Source organism: Oncorhynchus mykiss, chromosome 7 (assembly GCF_013265735.2).
Source record: "Oncorhynchus mykiss isolate Arlee chromosome 7, USDA_OmykA_1.1, whole genome shotgun sequence".
In the NCBI taxonomy this organism is placed as follows: Eukaryota; Metazoa; Chordata; class Actinopteri; order Salmoniformes; family Salmonidae; genus Oncorhynchus; species Oncorhynchus mykiss.
The window spans coordinates 55,459,486-55,476,520 of record NC_048571.1 but is presented as its reverse complement, the minus strand read 5'-3'; the positions used below and the strand labels follow the sequence as shown (position 1 = coordinate 55,476,520).

Sequence of the window (17,035 nt, the reverse complement as noted above, 5' to 3'; positions counted from 1 at the left end):
AGGAGCATGGTTTCATGGTGAGCTGAATATAGTTACACTGTATGTTAATTTTCCCCCATGACTGCTCCTTGTTATCTTTTGCATATTAGTGATTACATATCACCCTCTACATGTTGTATAGGATTGATGTGAATCACTCAGACGTTGATGGACGTGAATAACACAGCTTTAATCCTAAACCATTCAGATTGTTTTGTTGTGTATTTGGCAGTGGGCTGTAAGAGTATGAAATCTGGCTTTGCAATACAATTCTTCTTTAAACAGCTCCGTACTCCAAGTGGGCTGCTTTCTAAAGCTTTATTATTTTGAGATTGATGGAAGTTGTTCTCTTAAATGATTAGAATCTAATTTCCCCCGTGTGATGTATATTAGTAATCCTTCCATGCTCAGTAAAGACCCCAATATAGTGCAGGAGGGTCCCATCAGCAGAAACTCTCTGTTCTAATGGTTTGAATAAGAGGGAACAACATTTTCAACCTTGTCAACTAACAACTACTCACCATTAGTTCTATGTTAGGCAATATTGGAGACTCATAGGAAGCTGAGCTGTGTTTCTATTATAACAGAATAATAAAAAAAATTGGCGTAGGGATTTTGAGCCATTTTTTACATTCAGCATGACTATGTCAAGGGAAATATAGTATTCTTTCTAACAATTTTTCAGGATGTTGTGTATCCCTGGAAATAATTCTAATTCATGGTAACATAATAGTTGAAAACAGCAAAACTTAACCCCAATATGAGGTAAGTTGAGCCGTCTCGGGGTAAGTGGGTGTGGTTTTCCTGTGACAGTGGGTGATGGTGTCCCATGTAGAGGTCAACCAGCATGGCCGATTAATTAGGGCCGATTTCAAGTTTTCATAACAATCGGTAATCTTCATTTTTGAACGGCGATTATGGCCGATTACATTGCAATCCACGAGGAGACTGCATGGCAGGCTGACCACTTGTTACACAAGTGCAGCATCAAAAGGACCTTATGGCTGCAAGGAGCCAAGGTAAGGTGCTAGATAGCATTAAACTTATCTTATAAAAAAACAATAAATCTTAACATAATCACTAGTTAACTACACATGGTTGATGATATTACTATTTATTTATTTATTTATTTATTTATTTATTTTTTAAACTCTGTTTATTAAGTTTTACACACACACACACAGACAACACAAAGCAATATAAATAATATACTCAACTAGAAAAAAATACAAATAAAAATACAAATAAAAAAATAACTTTAAAGATACCATACTTTAGACAAGTTAAACACACCAGGCAGAAGGCTACAGAGGTTAAAGGGCAATCTATAGTACAGGGACAGAGCAAACACCTCACCATTGTTCCTGTAAGCAGTCAAAGGATAAGGGTGGAGAAATGCAACCACTCACAGACAGTCATGGCCACAGACCGACCATCCACTGGACCAAAAAAAAAGTTTACAATGCTTTAAAATAAAAAAATAAAATGATTATTCATGTAGGCGTGAACAAAATGTAAAAATAACTGGGAAAAACAAGCTCACACTTCAGTCTCTGCCTGGGCAAGATGAACAAGGCATCTGCGGATCACAATCAATAAGCACATGGACCTTAATGCCCCCCCCAGCAAAAACATAGAGAGAACCTCCACCAACCCTTAAGTCACAGACTTATTTTAGTTTTAATTGGAATGCCATCAGAGGATGGACTGTTTAAAGCAAGACCGGAATGCGGCCCAAGCCTCATCAAACAGTTTGGGGTTCCCACGTGAATTGAATTGAATTTTTCTAGTTTCAGAGAGCACAACACATCCCTCGCCCAATATTTATAAGATGGGGGAGCTGCCATCTTCCAGTTCTGTAGTATTAGCCGTCTAGCTAAAAGAGTTGTATAAGCAACAGTGTCCGACTGGATTCTTGATAGGGGAGTACCCATGGGCAGTACTCCAAAAAGGGCTGTAAGGGGAGACGGATCTATAACAGTGTCTCATATATCAGATAAACATTTAAATATTAATTCCCAGAAACCTGACAGTTTATGACAGCCCCAAAACATATGCAACAGTGTGGCTGGTTCCACTTTACATCTGACACAGGTAGGATCAAAATCAGAGAATATTCTTCCAAGTTCGGCCCCCGACTAGTGGATACGGTGAACCACCTTGAATTGAATGAGGCTGTGTCTAGTGCTAAAAGAGGACGAGTGCACCCTGTGCAGCACAGATTCCCAGGCGTCTTCCCCAAGTTCCTCCCCCAAATCCTTTTCCCATCGAGTCTTTAAAGGCACCAAAGAAGGGTTCTGTAAGTCATGAATGATTGCATATACATCTGAAATTGCGCCCCTAGGAAGCTTGTTCAACTCCAAGATGCTCTCTATAGCTGTATTCGCAGGCCTATTGGGAAATCCAGGTGTGTTAGCCCTGACAAAGTTTCTAGTCTGGAGATAGAGGAAAAAGTGGGATTGGGGAGATTGAAATTTTCCTGCAGCTGAGAAAAAGAGGCAAATGTATCATCAAATAATAATTGGGCTAGCGAGGAGAGGCCTAGTGAGTGCCAAATGCCAAAAGCCCCATCATTCAAAGATGGAGGAAATAAAATGTTCTGATTGATTGGGCCTGATAGAGAAAAGCCTCGGAGGCTATAGGCTAAACGGAACTGATTCCAAATTTTAAGAGACTGCTTTACAATTGGGTTGACACACCTTTTGCCTAGGGACACTGGGAGAGACGGGCACAGCACAGAGGAAAGTGCTGCAGGTTTACACGATTCAGACTCCATCTGGACCCAGAGTGGTCTAGGGCCAGTAGGATCAGTCTGCAGCCAGTACAGAACGGCTCTGAAATTTGCAGCCCAGTAGTATGTCTGAAAATTTGGTAGAGCTAAACCCCCCAATGACCTAGGCTTCTGTAAATGTTTTCTACCAATCCGTGGTACCTTGCCATCCCAAATAAAATGCATGAATGTTTGATCCAGTGAAATAAAAAAAGATTTTGGAATAAAAATGGGTAAACATTGAAATAAATATAAAAATTTGGGCAACATATTCATTTTAATGACATTAATCCTTCCGATAAGAGAAAGGGGTAGCGAATTCCAAAAAGTAAAAGATTGTTTCAATCTGTCTGCTAGAGCAACAACGTTTTCCTGAAACAAATTCAAAAGTGAATTGATCCCGGACAATCCTAAACTGAGAACTTGTAAAAGAGCACTTTAAAGCAGCCTTGTTTACCGGAAAAAGCTCACTCTTGCCTAGATTCAGCTTGTACCCTGAGATTGATCCAAACTTTTTAAGAACAGATAGGGCACGTGGCAATGAGGTATCGGGGTTGGAGATAAACAAATGGAGGTCGTCAGCATATAGCGAGACTTTCTGCTCCCAGCCCGCCTTGATTATGCCTTGAATGGCATCATTAAAGCGTAGTGCAATGGCGAGAGGCTCGATTGCCAAAGCAAACAACAAGGTCTAGAGTGGGCAACCCTGTCTGGATCCGCTGTGCAAGGGAAAATAGTCAGAGGGCAAGTTATTAGTCCGTACCGAAGCCATGGGGGAAAAATAAAGAATCTTTATCCACGCAATGAATTAGGGGCCAACGCCAAATCTATAAAGGGCAGCTGTTAGGTAATCCCACTCAACGCGGTCAAACGCTTTTTCGGCATCAAGTGAGACCACCACCTCCGGGTCCTCCGACGCTGGGGAGTACAGTATATTCATAAGGCGCCTAATATTGAAAAATAAATGGCTATTTCTCACAAAGCCAGTCTGGTCAGAGTGTATTACTTGGTGCAGCAAGCCTTCCATACGGATGGCTAAAAGCTTAGCTAGGATTTTGTAATCACAGTTTAAAAGCGAGATTGGGCGATAGGATCCACATTCCAGGGGGTCTTTGTTTTTCTTTAGTAGTAATGAAATTGAAGCCTGATAAAGACTAGGCGGTAGCTTTGAAGTATTGAGGCACTCTGCAAATAGTCGAGACAAGAATGGGCAAAGCAGACCAGAAAACGTCCTGTAAAATTCGGTTGGAAAACCGTCCGGACCCGGTGATTTACCACTTTTCATTGCGGACACTGCTGTTGCAATCTCCTCAAGCGTAAACTCTTCTTCTAGACAGTCATGGCAGTCTGTATCAATTGAAGGCATATTCAAGCCATTAAAGAAGGAGTCAATCAGCAAGGGGTCTTGAGGGGATTCAGAGGTGTATAGCGCAGTTTAAATTGATCATTGATCTCTTTATGTATAACTGTGGTGGCACCAGACGGGGTCCTTATTTGTGGGATTAAACGTGAGGCCTCAGATTTACGGATCTGATGCGCAAGGAGTTTACTGGCCTTGTTCATAGACTTTGTATCGAGCAGGACATACCTGGTGTTGAATTAGTTTCTAGGAATAAGGTGATTTCAGAAGAAATGAAATTGACAAACTCCTTATCTGAGAGTAAAATGGGGTTGAGACGCCATTGATAACACATAGGAGGTCGCTGGGGAAACTCTAGTTCAAGCACTAATGGTGAATGGTCAGACATAACAATACTCTCGTAAGTACACTGCCGAAGGTTAGGCAGAAGTTTTTTGTCCAAAAAGAAGTAATCAATCCGGGAGTATGTTTGATGAACATGAGAATAAAAGGAATACTGTCTATCTGTAGGATGTAGGAAACGCCAGGCCTCAAACATAGCATATTTCTGAAGAAAGGATTGAATAAGTAGGGCACATTTAGATGGGCCTGTATTTGTTTGTGAGGACTTGTCAAGAACTGGGGACATTTTACAGTTGAAATCCCCCCCTAAAATCAACAAATGAGAATCTAAATTGGGAATAGCAGACAGAAAGGAAGAAATGAAACTTGTGTCATCCCAATTGGGAGCATAAACACTAGCCAAAACAAGAGGGGTAGAAAACAGTTCACCGGTTACTATGACGTATCGTCCCTTAGGATCAGCAATAACCTCAGAAGCTACAAAGGGAGTAGCTTTATCAACCAGAATAGCAGCACCTACTATGAAAGTTCGAGTGGAACACTTGACCAACCCAGTCCTTACGCATTCTAAAATGCTCACCAGTCCTCAAGTGAGTCTCTTGTAGAAATTCAATATTTGCATTCAAACCCTTTAAGTGTGTCAACACCGTCTTACGCTTCACCGGGTTGTTAACTCCTTTGGTGTTCCAAGAAATGTACTTGATTGCATTATTTCGGCCCCTCTGGGCATTCCCGTTATTCAACCCTGTCATCAGAGCATAGAATGGAAAAGCAATGAGCGCCCAAAACCCCCAGAATAACTTGTCTCAGAGTAATAATGTACGGTGGTAAATGTTTGGAAAAAGTACAGAAAAAAAAAAAGAAAAAAAAAACAGAAAAGACAGAATGACAACATTAGAACTGAACAATTCAACCTGCCCCCCCTCCCCCCATCCCAGACGATACCTCCCCAAACGAGGTACGAGCCTAAATAGAACATGTTCTCTTCGCACAGTATGTCTGTGAGAGTGCGGTCTTAAACCTAAACCCACAGTCCCGCTCTTTAAAGTCGCGTTTTGTTAGTGGATCAAGCAGCAAAAAGAAAGATTTGTATGTATTTTTTCAAATAAAAAAAAGGCAAATCCCTTGTGCAAACGGAATGACAAAAGCACCACTTGTAGATGTATATAATTGTATTCCCAGTCTTATAACAGGCATTGAGAGAGAAAATAAATCAAATGTATAAAGGCTCTCAGCCAAAAATCTAATTTGAAGTAAGGAAATCATAGTAAGACAATCAAAAATAATAGTAATTATAATAGTAGTCTAGTTGACGCTGAGACAGCTTACAACCAATACCAAAAAACTATGTGTGCGTAGTTGAACGTTTGCTGGGCATAAATGACGCTCAAAACTTTTAAAATTAAAGTGAGGCCCCAAAAACCGTGTAGCCTCGGGAGACATTTACTGTTTACTGGGTCAATGCAAACGGATGCAGTAAACAAATAACCAAAAATATTTTGAGTCACTGAGACAATGTGTAAACAAACTAAATAGGTGAGCGAGATAAGGCACGCACAGTAGATGATCAAAACATTAGATCACATCAAATAAGCCTGAATAGTTTTGCCAACTATACAAGTGGGTTACTTACTATCCACAGTTCGCAAGCAACAGTTGCTGAACTGTGAGTATATTCAAGACTTCTTGATGTGACGTTGAATGTGAGCCATAGCCTCATCTGGAGATTCAAATGTATAGTCTTTACCCTCATGAGATATCCATAAATGGGCCGGGAATCGCAGTCCATACTTCACACTTGGATGGTCCCGAAGTACTCGTTTGGCCTGTCCAAAAGCTGCACGCTGCCTGGAAACAGTGGGGGAGTAGTCCTGGTAGATGGAGAAGCTCTGTCCTTGAAAGCTCAGAGTGGTATTGCGGGCTCGCCGGAGGATCTCCATCTTCTCATGAAAAAAGTGCACTCGAAGAATTATGTCACAGGGCCTCTCCCCATCCCGGGGCTTTGAGCGCAGCGACCGGTGGGCTCGATCAATCAGGGGCTTTTCATCTAAGGCAAGAACATCCTTCAGCAGCCCTGAAACGAAATCTGTGGCGCGATGCATTTCCGCGGACTCTGGGACCGATACAAGTCTCAGATTATTGTGGCGAGAGAATCCCTCTAAACTCACACAGCTCTCCTTCACCTTTTTCAAATCCGCAGCTAGGCGTTTAACTTCAGCCACCAGGGATGTAGTTAAGTCGGAGACATTAGTAGCGGAGGTCTCCAGTGCTGCAATCGTTGTAGTGTGTGATGCAGTTGTTGTTTTGAGTAATGTGATTGCTGGCACAGTCTCGTTCCGCAGGATGGTTAAATCTGCTTTTAAAGTATCAGAAACCTCCTGTATTCTGGCCTCAAGCGTAGCAACCACCTGTGCTTTCATTTCAACTATCTCAGAGCGTAGTAGTTTGATGACCTCGAATGTTCATTTCAGCGCCGCCAGGCCAAGCCGCGCCCCCGGGTAAAGTGTGCGTCCCCGGGCCCTCAGACTCAGGAGAGGGCGGTGATGAGAGCGGGTCTTGTAGGCCGGGTTTTCTCAAAGTCATGCTTTTGGCCTTATGTTTGGTCGACATGCTGACATTCGGAAGCAAAGTAGTCTTGGTTTTTACGGAAAGGGATCACCAAATTAATATTTGAAAATAAATACGGTTCTGCTGCAGAATTCACATAAACTTTAAGAATACCAATACCAATACCAGCAAACGGAAAACACGTCAGTCACACATGGCGTCCCCTACCATCCGATGATATTACTAGTTTAACTAGCTTGACCTGCGTTGCATATAATCAATGCGGTGCCTGTTAATTTATCATCGAATCACAGCCTACTTCAACTTCGCCAAACGGGTGATGATTTATCAAAAGTGCATTAGCGAAAAAAACACAATTGTTGCACAAATGTACTTAACCATTTACATCAATGCCTTTCTTAAAATCAATACACAACTATATTTTTTAAAACTGCATATTTAGTTAAAATAAATTAATGTCAGCAGGCAATATTAACTAGGGAAATTGTGTCACTTCTCTTGCGTTCTGTGCAACAGAGTCAGGGTATATGCAGCAGTTTGGGCCGCCTGGCTCTTTGCGAACTGTGTGAAGTCCATTTCTTCCTAACAAAGACCGTAATTAATTTGCTAGAATTTTACATAATTATGACATAACATTGAAGGTTGTGCAATGTAACAGCAATATTTAGACTTAGGGTTGCCACCCTTTCGATAAAATACGTAACGATTCTGTATTTCACTGAAAGAATAAACGTTTTGTTTTCAAAATGATAGTTTCCGGATTTGACCATATTAATGACCTAAGGCTCGTCTTTCTGTGTGTTTATTATATTATAATTAAGTCTATGATTTAATATTTGATAGAGCAGTCTGACTGAGCGGTGGTAGGCAGCAGCAGGCTGGTAAACATTCATTCAAACAGCCATTTCCTGCGTTTGCCAGCAGCTCTTAGCAATGCTTTAAGCACAGTGCTGTTTATGACTTCAAGCCTATCAACTCTCGTGATTAGGCTGGCAATATTAAAGCACCTATTAGAACATCCAATAGTCAAAGGTATATGAAATACAAATGGTATAGAGAGAAATAGTCCTATAATTCCTATAATAACTACAACCTAAAACTTTTTTACATGGCACATATTGCACTTTTACTTTCTTCTCCAACACTGTGCATTATTTAAACCAAATTGAACATGTTTCATTATTTATTTGAGACTAAATGTATTTATTTTATTTATGTATTATATTAAGTTAAAATAAAAGTGCTCATTGTTCATTCATTATTGTTGTAATTGTCATCATTACAAATATATTTATAAAAATCGTCCGATTATTCGGTATCGGCTTTTTTTGGTCCTCCAATAATCGGTATCAGCGTTGAAAAATCATAATCGGTCGACCTCTAGTCCTCTGACAGTGGGTGATGGTGTCCTGTGACAGTGGGTGGTGGTGTCCTGTGACAGCTGGTGATGGTGTCCAGTGACAGCTGGTGATGGTGTCCAGTGACAGTGGGTGATGGTGTCCAGTGACAGTGGGTGATGGTGATGGTGTCCAGTGACAGTGGGTGATGGTGTCCAGTGACAGTGAGTGATGGTGTCCTGTGACAGTGGGTGATGGTGTCCAGTGACAGCTGATGATGGTGTCCAGTGACAGAAAATAGAACTCAATTGATTGAACATGAAATGTATTTCAATATGATTGAAATAGGTTTATAGCCTACTGTTTATATTTTAAGGCAGTCATCTCTGTTTTCATTTGAAACATATTTTTATGTCACTTTTTTGTATGATTTGCAAGGACATTAGCAACTTGTATTTGTAGTGAACGTTGTTATGAAGTTTCAGCGGTCCCAGATAGACGGATAAACCAAGTGATTCTGTTTTTAGCAGAGATCATCTGTAAAGTGACATGGCAGGGCAAAAAAACATCTAACAACGCACTTAGCTGTTTTACACTTGGTCTGATGCAGGTGTTAGATTACGAGCGTTTAAATGTTTTTATATTAGGAAAGTTGTTTGAAATGTTTGGACAAAGATTACAGGTACATTTTGGAGATATAACGACGGAATTAATCTAACAAAAGGACCATTTGTGATGTTTATGGGACATATTAGAGTGCCAACAAAAGAAGATCTTCAAAGGTAAGGCTTGAATTATATAATTATTTCTGAGTTTTGTGTCGCGCCTGGCAGGATGAAATATGATTGTCTGTGTTTGTTTGATGTGGTGCTGTCCTCAGAAAATAGCATGGTTTGCTTTCGCCCTAAAGTATTTTTGAAATCTGACACGGTGGCTGGATTAACAAGAAGAAAAGCTTTAATTTGGCATATTGCACTTGTGATTGTATGAAAGTTAAATATTTCTAATAGTTTAATTTGAATTTGGCGCTCCGCCATTTCACCGGATGTTGTCAAATCGATCCCGTTAACGGGATTTGACCCCTAAGAAGTTAAGATCAGGTGAGGCCAATTAGTGGGCGTGGCCAACAAACTTAAAGGCCCAGTGCAGTCAAACACGTGATTTTTCTGTGCTTTATACACAGGTAACTGCCAAAATAATGGAAATACTTGAGTATTTCAGGGATACAAAGTATATTGAAAGCAGATGCTTCCACACAGGTGTGGTTCCTGAGTTAATTAAGCAATTAACATCCCAACATGTTTAGGGTCATGTATAACAATTGCCCCCATAGAATGACAATGTCCCCATCCATAGGGCACGAGTGGTCACTGAATGGTTTGATAAGCATGAAAATTATATAAGCCATATGCCATGGCTGTTTCAGTCACCAGATCTCAACCCAATTGAACACTTATGGGAGATTCTGCAGCAGCGCCTGAGACAGCATTTTCCACCACCATCAACAAAACACTAAATTATGTAATTTCTCGTGGAAGAATGGTATTGCATCCCTCAAATAGAGTTCAAGTCGAACATCTCATTCCAAAATCAAGGGCATTAATATAGAGTTTGCCCCCCCTTAGACCTGGCTTGCAGTCTGCGTTTCAATTCATCACAAAGGTGTTTGATCAGGTTGAGGTTAGGGATCTGTGCAAGTCAGTCAAGTTCTTCCGCACCGATTTCAACAAACCATTTCTGTATGGAACTCGGTTTGTGCACGGGAGCATTGTCATGCTGAAACAGGACAGAATGTCATTGTATGCTGTAGTGTTAAGATTTCCCTTCACGGGAACTAAGGGGCCTAGCCCGAACCATGAAAAACAGCCCCAGATCATTATTCCTCCTCCACCAAACCGTAGTTATATAATTTATATAAAATAAATTAATAAATTATATAATTTAATTACGATACAAGCATCATGAAACCTATAACACAATACATTTATTTGACTTGAAAATGTGTTTTTTCATCCTTACTTGCTTACCACTTTTTCCATGTAGTTTCTTCCTTCACAGATTCTAGGAAGATCTCTTGCTTTTCCTGAATATTACATATTATTACATATTTAGGAAGAGGTGGGGTGTGAGGAGTCAAAATGTCACTTTGGTTCTAAATCAAAAAATCTAATCAAATGTATTTATATAGCCATTCGTACATCAGCTGATAGCTCAAAATGCTGTACAGAAACCCAGCCTAAAACCCCAAACAACAAGCAATGCAGGTGTAGAAGCACGGTGGCTAGGAAAAACTCCCTAGAAAGGCCAAAACCTAGGAAGAAACCTAGAGAGGAACCAGGCTATGTGGGGTGGCCAGTCCTCTTCTGGCTGCGCCGGGTGGAGATTATAACAGAACATGGCCAGGATGTTCACTTTGGTTCTGATGTTATACTTTGTTGAGCCAAAGGGTTAGTTGAGCCACCCTTGTTTCTAGGAAACCATACACAAAGGGTGGCTCATCTAACCCTTTGGCACAACTTACCCCACTCTCCCCTACCCCCAAAATGTACTTATTTGGAACAAAATGTCTACTGTGTTCTTAAAAAAGAAAGCAATTAATCAAAGCAATGAACATTTTAGAGGTGGTATTTACATGCATAAACACGTGGTTTGTGTGGGGTGAAGAATGAAGTGGTTTGTGTGGGGTGAATAATTAAAATCATTAGAGCTTCTTCATGCATGCTGATAGTTTAGGGGGGATGGTTGTCAAATGGAATGTCTTTTAAACCCACAGTCTAGGCAAAAAGCTGCGGGCGCAGAAAAGGCTGTCCTGTAGCTTTGTCCTTAGTGGAATTGATTTGGAATGAATCTGCATTGTCAGTGAACAAGCATCCCGTTCGTATTGCTGCAGTACTCAGATAAACTGTGTATGTTTCCAGATACGAGAGGAAACATGAGCCGACTTTATTCAACTCAGTGTTTTTAAGAAATTCTATTTGACCATGCCTCAACCTCTGCTGTCGCTGATTCTTAATGTCCACCATGTCAGTTGTAGATCTTCTAAGATCAACCCACTGCTTTCCATTGCATATATGATTACATGGAGGACAGCCATTTGAAAGGGACAGATATTGACAGGACTATGTTGAAACTCTGAATGCACAGAAGCGGCCCTCTTATCTGCCACGCTAGCGGCTGCCTAGTCATGTCGACAAACACAATGATGATAAGAATTAATAGACGGGTTCAGCTCAGGGCAATGAGGGCTTTTTCTGTCTCTTCATTTCAATTTGTGTAACTTGTGCCCACATGTTGAGCATTTCTTGGTGGGACTGAACCGATGTGTTTTTGATTTGTGTGTGAGCTACGGTGTGTGTGTGTGTGTGTGGCGTAGTGTTAGCCCTGTGCCTGGAAGGATGCAGGCTGGGCTACTCTGTGCTCTGTCAGTGTGCATCTCCCTGACATTCCCCTTTAAGTAAACTCTTTCCAGCGCTGCAGAGCAGAGAATTGGGCCACTATACTCTCAACTTTCAGCACTGGACCGAATGTGAGAGCCCTCACACAGTTTCAGCGTAGAACAGCAGGTGTATTGGGACACAATTCAGCTCACTTCAATTCAGTTTTATTTGAATTTGCCTCTGCAATTTCACAATGGGATAAAACTGTGCCCTACTCCTCAAACTCCTCATAGAAACCCAGGCTTTCCAAGCATAATAAATTATGTTTCTGCTCATTAAGCACAGAGGCCATGGAGTCATTCTGTAGTCCTCTCTAGTGAGTATGTTTCTTGCCTAATGGTGATTATGGTTAGACTCTAATGTGTCCTGTGGGTGGACCAATGGCAGACAGGTGTGCTGTGGACACCCAAGCCAGGTGTAGCTAACCCAGAGAAGTGGAGGGACAACGGCTATATGGGAAAGAGGGATACCTAGTCAACTGAAATGTGTCTTCTGCATTTAAACCAACCCCTCTGAATCAGAGAGATGCGGGGGCTGCCTTAATCGACATACACGTCATCGGAGCCCGGAGAACAGTGAGTTAACTGTATTGCTCAGGGGGAAAATTACAGATTTTTACCTTGTCAGCTCGAGGATTTGATCTAGCAAGCTTTCAGTTACTGGCCTCCTTCAGCTACAGTACATGAAGGATAAAGGGAAAAACATGGAGAAAATGCTGCTCAGTATAACTGGAGAGTGATGTTCGACTTGGTCTCACATGCCTATAAACCTGTGAGCCATGGCCATGGTACACTGGCCATAGGGCATTGTTATCCCACCTGAACATGATAGTACTTTCCATTGTCAGCCAAGGATGGATGTCCAGAGGATGACCATCGCTGTCCATCGCTTCATATTCAATTCAGCTTTGCATGCATGGGTCCGTTCCAATTCCCGCTTTGAAGCCGTGATCTGAATGAAAGATGACAGATCCATCCCTGGGGGCAGCAGGCTGGTCACATGACTGACCTCCCCTCCCCACCGGGCCAAGCAAAGCATCCAAGTGTTCATCTCAAGGTTATGGAAAGAGAAAGAAATGTCCAGTAGCTAGCTACCAGAGTTCACCAGAGTCAGAGCTGCTCCGTTATGTGCCTGCACCACAACTCACTACTGGCAGCCCAGCCCGTGCCTCATCCTCCTCCTCCCAGGAATGATTAAATGTCTTTAGTCAGAACTGAATTAATGATGCACGCAAAACTGCTTATGATTATTTAAAGCAGCCCTTCTTGGCTTCTCAGAGAAAATGCAGAATATCCAACTGGCTGGCATGGCAGGTGGGGAGTTAATCCTATAAGATATAGAGCCAAAGAAAAAGCCTTTAGTGAACTAACACTCTCACTTGACTCTTTCCCCAACACTAGCTCTGACTTTGCTGATAGCTACTTTGAGGAAAAATGTACTTACAATGACTGTGATATGTGGTTCTCCCTCCTAGCTAAATTAAGATGAATGCACTAACTGTAGGACTAATATGTAAATGTAAATCAAATCAAATGTATTTATAAAGCCCTTTTTACATCAGCAGATGTCACAAAGTGCTTATACAGAAACCCAACCTAAAACCCCAAACAGCAAGTAATGCAGATGTAGAAGGCTAGGAAAAACTCCCTAGAAAAGCCAGAACCTAGGAAGAAACCTAGAGAGGAACCAGGCTCTGAGGAATTGAGTGCATTTTCTTCTTCCATGTCGGGTAACCCACTGTGTCTAAACACCTCTGCTCTAAACCTTTCTTCAAATTCAACAAGCGGTTCTTTCGGTTTTTGAACACATTTGGTTTTCTCCCCAATTGGTGGTTGTTTTGGTCAGACCCCTAAGGAAAACATACATGGCTCTCCATCCATCAACCACATCTTGCTCTTCACCACCCACAGCTCTATAAACCTTTTCTTCAAGTACACCATGTTTACGGTTGTTCAAAACAAAGGCTAATAACTGTACCCATCATAAGGACGTAGATTGTAGAGTTTCTTATAACACTATAGCGCTTCAAATGGTCTCATGTTTTCAACATTTTTGACCATTCATCCAACTGTTTTGGAGATGCTGATTTGTGTGTGATTACTGTCACGTGAGATTTTAATTTACTACCCTTTACAGCCTGTGTTCTGGTTGGCCTAAGACATCATTCGTCACTGCTGTCAGTATCTGTTGACTCAAAGCCAGGCAGTGCTGACCAGATGCTTGAAACCCGATCATCCTTGCGCAACTCAGTGTGAGGGTAGATTGAGGGAACAAATGGTCCACAGGTGGGGGTCAAGTCTGTTTTTACGACCCTTGCCTGTAATTGTTGAATTTATTCTTTCAAGGTTTTGGTCTGTTCACCGAGTGCCCTTAAACTTTTTTTTATCTCTCTTCAATGTCTTGTCACGATTCTCCAGAAAGAATTTATCATCCCGTTTTCTTACTTCGGCTAAAACAGTTAGACCATCCTGTCTTTGTCAAGGAATTAGACATCCTCTGTATTTTTACCCAAGCTTTTTATACATCAGACAGATTCCATATTCCATCTTTGTCAACAATAACGGAATATTTCTTCATTATCTCTTGCCTACACTTCTCTACTTTGAAATGGTTCTTCATATCACTAAACAGTGAATTTAAAATATCTCTTCCGTCCTTTTCCAGAGTGGTTTTCTCACTTAACAATGGCATTATAATAACTTTTAAAGTTGTATAATATATATCTCTATGTTTATATATTCATTTAACCCCAAAATATATCCTCTTTTGAGGACTCAAACCTGTTCTAGAACAAATTGTCTCTGTAGGGCCTGGCTACCCATACAAATGTATATTCACTTCAAAAAGCTTGTTGAAGGTTTACATTAACCACAAGTGTAAAAATTACTACTCAACTAGCAACTCACTTCTATGCAACAAGAAGGTTCCACAAAAAGAAAGGACTCTTTAATAGAGGACTCAAACACCTATAATAGAGAACAAAGGACTTGAACCTTAAACATCACAGATACGTATCACTCACTGCATGCATTCATTTAAACCTGATTTGGTTCTTTTAAAATGATATTGGTCTAGACTCACCCAGGACTTCTGCCATCAATAAGGAGATTAAGAGTTGACTCCCCAAAGTGGGTTGCACTCAGCCTTCTCTCTTTCTTCTGGATCAACACACAGTTGAGTTTTTCTTGTTGTTCAGACCTATTCATCCGGGTCATGGCACCAAATGTTAGCAGTTGATGTTACTCTTCAATAACACAGACCACAAGGCAAATCAGGTGGAGGAAAGTAGGTTTATTCTTATTCAAAGAGGATGAATCATGTGGGGAGGTAGATGTTCATGTTCCCCTGTCCCCAGTGATTCTCCCCAGTGATTCTCTCCATGTGTCATTCATAACGAGCTACCAAGAAGCTATTTCAATCAAGTTAGAGTAGCTAGTTTGTCTAACTATAATTGCTGGCATTGGTGTTCAAACAGCTAAATCATTTTTTAAGTGGCAACTTTATTTTTGAAAAGGTCCAGTCTGGTGTTCATGCCCACCACAGCACAGAGCCTTAGTTAAAGTGGGACATGGTATTAGAGCTAACACAGATGCCAAACAGCTCTATGTCATTGTACTCTTAGTTTTAAGTGCTGCATGCGACGCTGTTGACCATGATGTCCTTCTGGACAGACTGGAGAGGTGGGTTGGCCTCTCCAGTACAGTTCTGAATTGGTTTAGGACCTATTTAACCGGTCGAGAGTTTGTCACCTGTGGTGATCATAACTCAGAGAAAATACATATCACATGTGGCGTTCGACAAGGTTAGAATTTAGGTCCGGTACTGTTCAGTTTATATATGTTACCCCATTGGCAGCATTATCAGAAAGCACAGCATTCATTTTCACTGCTGCGCAGATGATACACAACTTTTATTTCTGTGTCACACGGATTTTAGTTCCACGGAAAATTGATTAGACTGTATTAGTGATTTAAAATCTTGGATGGCTCAAAACTTCCTCCAGCTAAATCAAGATTAGACCGAGGTACTTATTGTTTGGAGACAAAGCACAGAGAGAGAATCTAGGCGCACATTTGAATTTACAGGCAATAAAGATAAAACACCAGGTAAAAAACCTAGGTGTTATTTTAGATTTTGAACTAAATGTTGAATCACACATTAGAAATGTGACCAAAATAGCTTTTTACCACCTGAGGAACCTTGCCAAGGTGCAGTCATTTCTCTCTCAGGCTGATACAGTGAGACTCATCCATGCTTTTATTACAAGCAGGTTTGACTACTGTATTGATCTCCTGTCTGGTCTACCCAAGAAAGCCATTGGTCAACTGCAAAACATACAGATTGCTGCAGCACGGCTCCTGACCAAGACCAGACCAGAGTGCTGCTTACACCGGAGAGCACACACCAGTTTTAAATTCTCTGCACTGGCTGCCTGTGAGTTTTAGAATTAATTTTAAGATTATTCTATTGGTTTTTAAATCAATCCACAATTGTGCACCCCAATACATGTCAGACATGCTTTTAAGTTATGTACCCAGTAGGTCCATCGGGTCCTCTGGCTCTTGGTCCGAGGCCTTCCCAAAGCCTCGGACCAAGAGGCATGGAGAGGCAGTCTTTAGTTATTATGCCCCCAGCCTCTGTAATAGCCTGCCAGAAAAACTGAGGGGTCTGAAACTGTGGAGATATTTAAAATAGATCTTAAAACATATTTTTAGCTTTGCTTTCCCTTAGGGTGCTTTTTAGTTGTTCAGTTTTGTAATTCTTTTGTTTTTTTTATCTTATGTTTGTTGTGTAGTAAATATTTCAGATTTTATTTTCATAGTTTTTTTATTAGTTGTTTCCTGTAAAGCGCATTGCATTCCATGTATGAAATGTGCTGTAAATAAAGCTTGATTTTATGCCTGCTGACAAGGTTGGTAGGCAAGCAATAACTAAATGTACTGAATAAGACTCACATTCCTTTCAATAGAGAGGAATATGTTGTTTATTTGAAAAAAGAACCACCAGTCAGGAGAATACAGACAGCTCAAGAGGCATAGTTAGATATGCAGAAAAATATACATATTTTTGACGCAATTAAGAAGAATGATTATGACTAGATTGCAAGAAAAAGCTGTTTCAGGTGTTTGAAAAATGATCCAACTTCAGGATGGCCCGCCCAAATCCACCCCCCAGCAGTACTCACGTACTTTGTGCCCCCTCAGATTTTGGGGGTGGATGACACACCAGATTACAGCACCCA

General features: G+C 41.0%; 1 protein-coding gene across 7 annotated transcripts in view; it reads left to right on the top strand.

Moving 5' to 3' along the window:
- LOC110528020 (voltage-gated potassium channel subunit beta-2) overlaps window positions 1–17,035 on the top strand; it is a 146,523-nt gene that overhangs the window by 90,468 nt on the left and 39,020 nt on the right. The gene's annotated exons all lie outside the window — the stretch shown is intronic.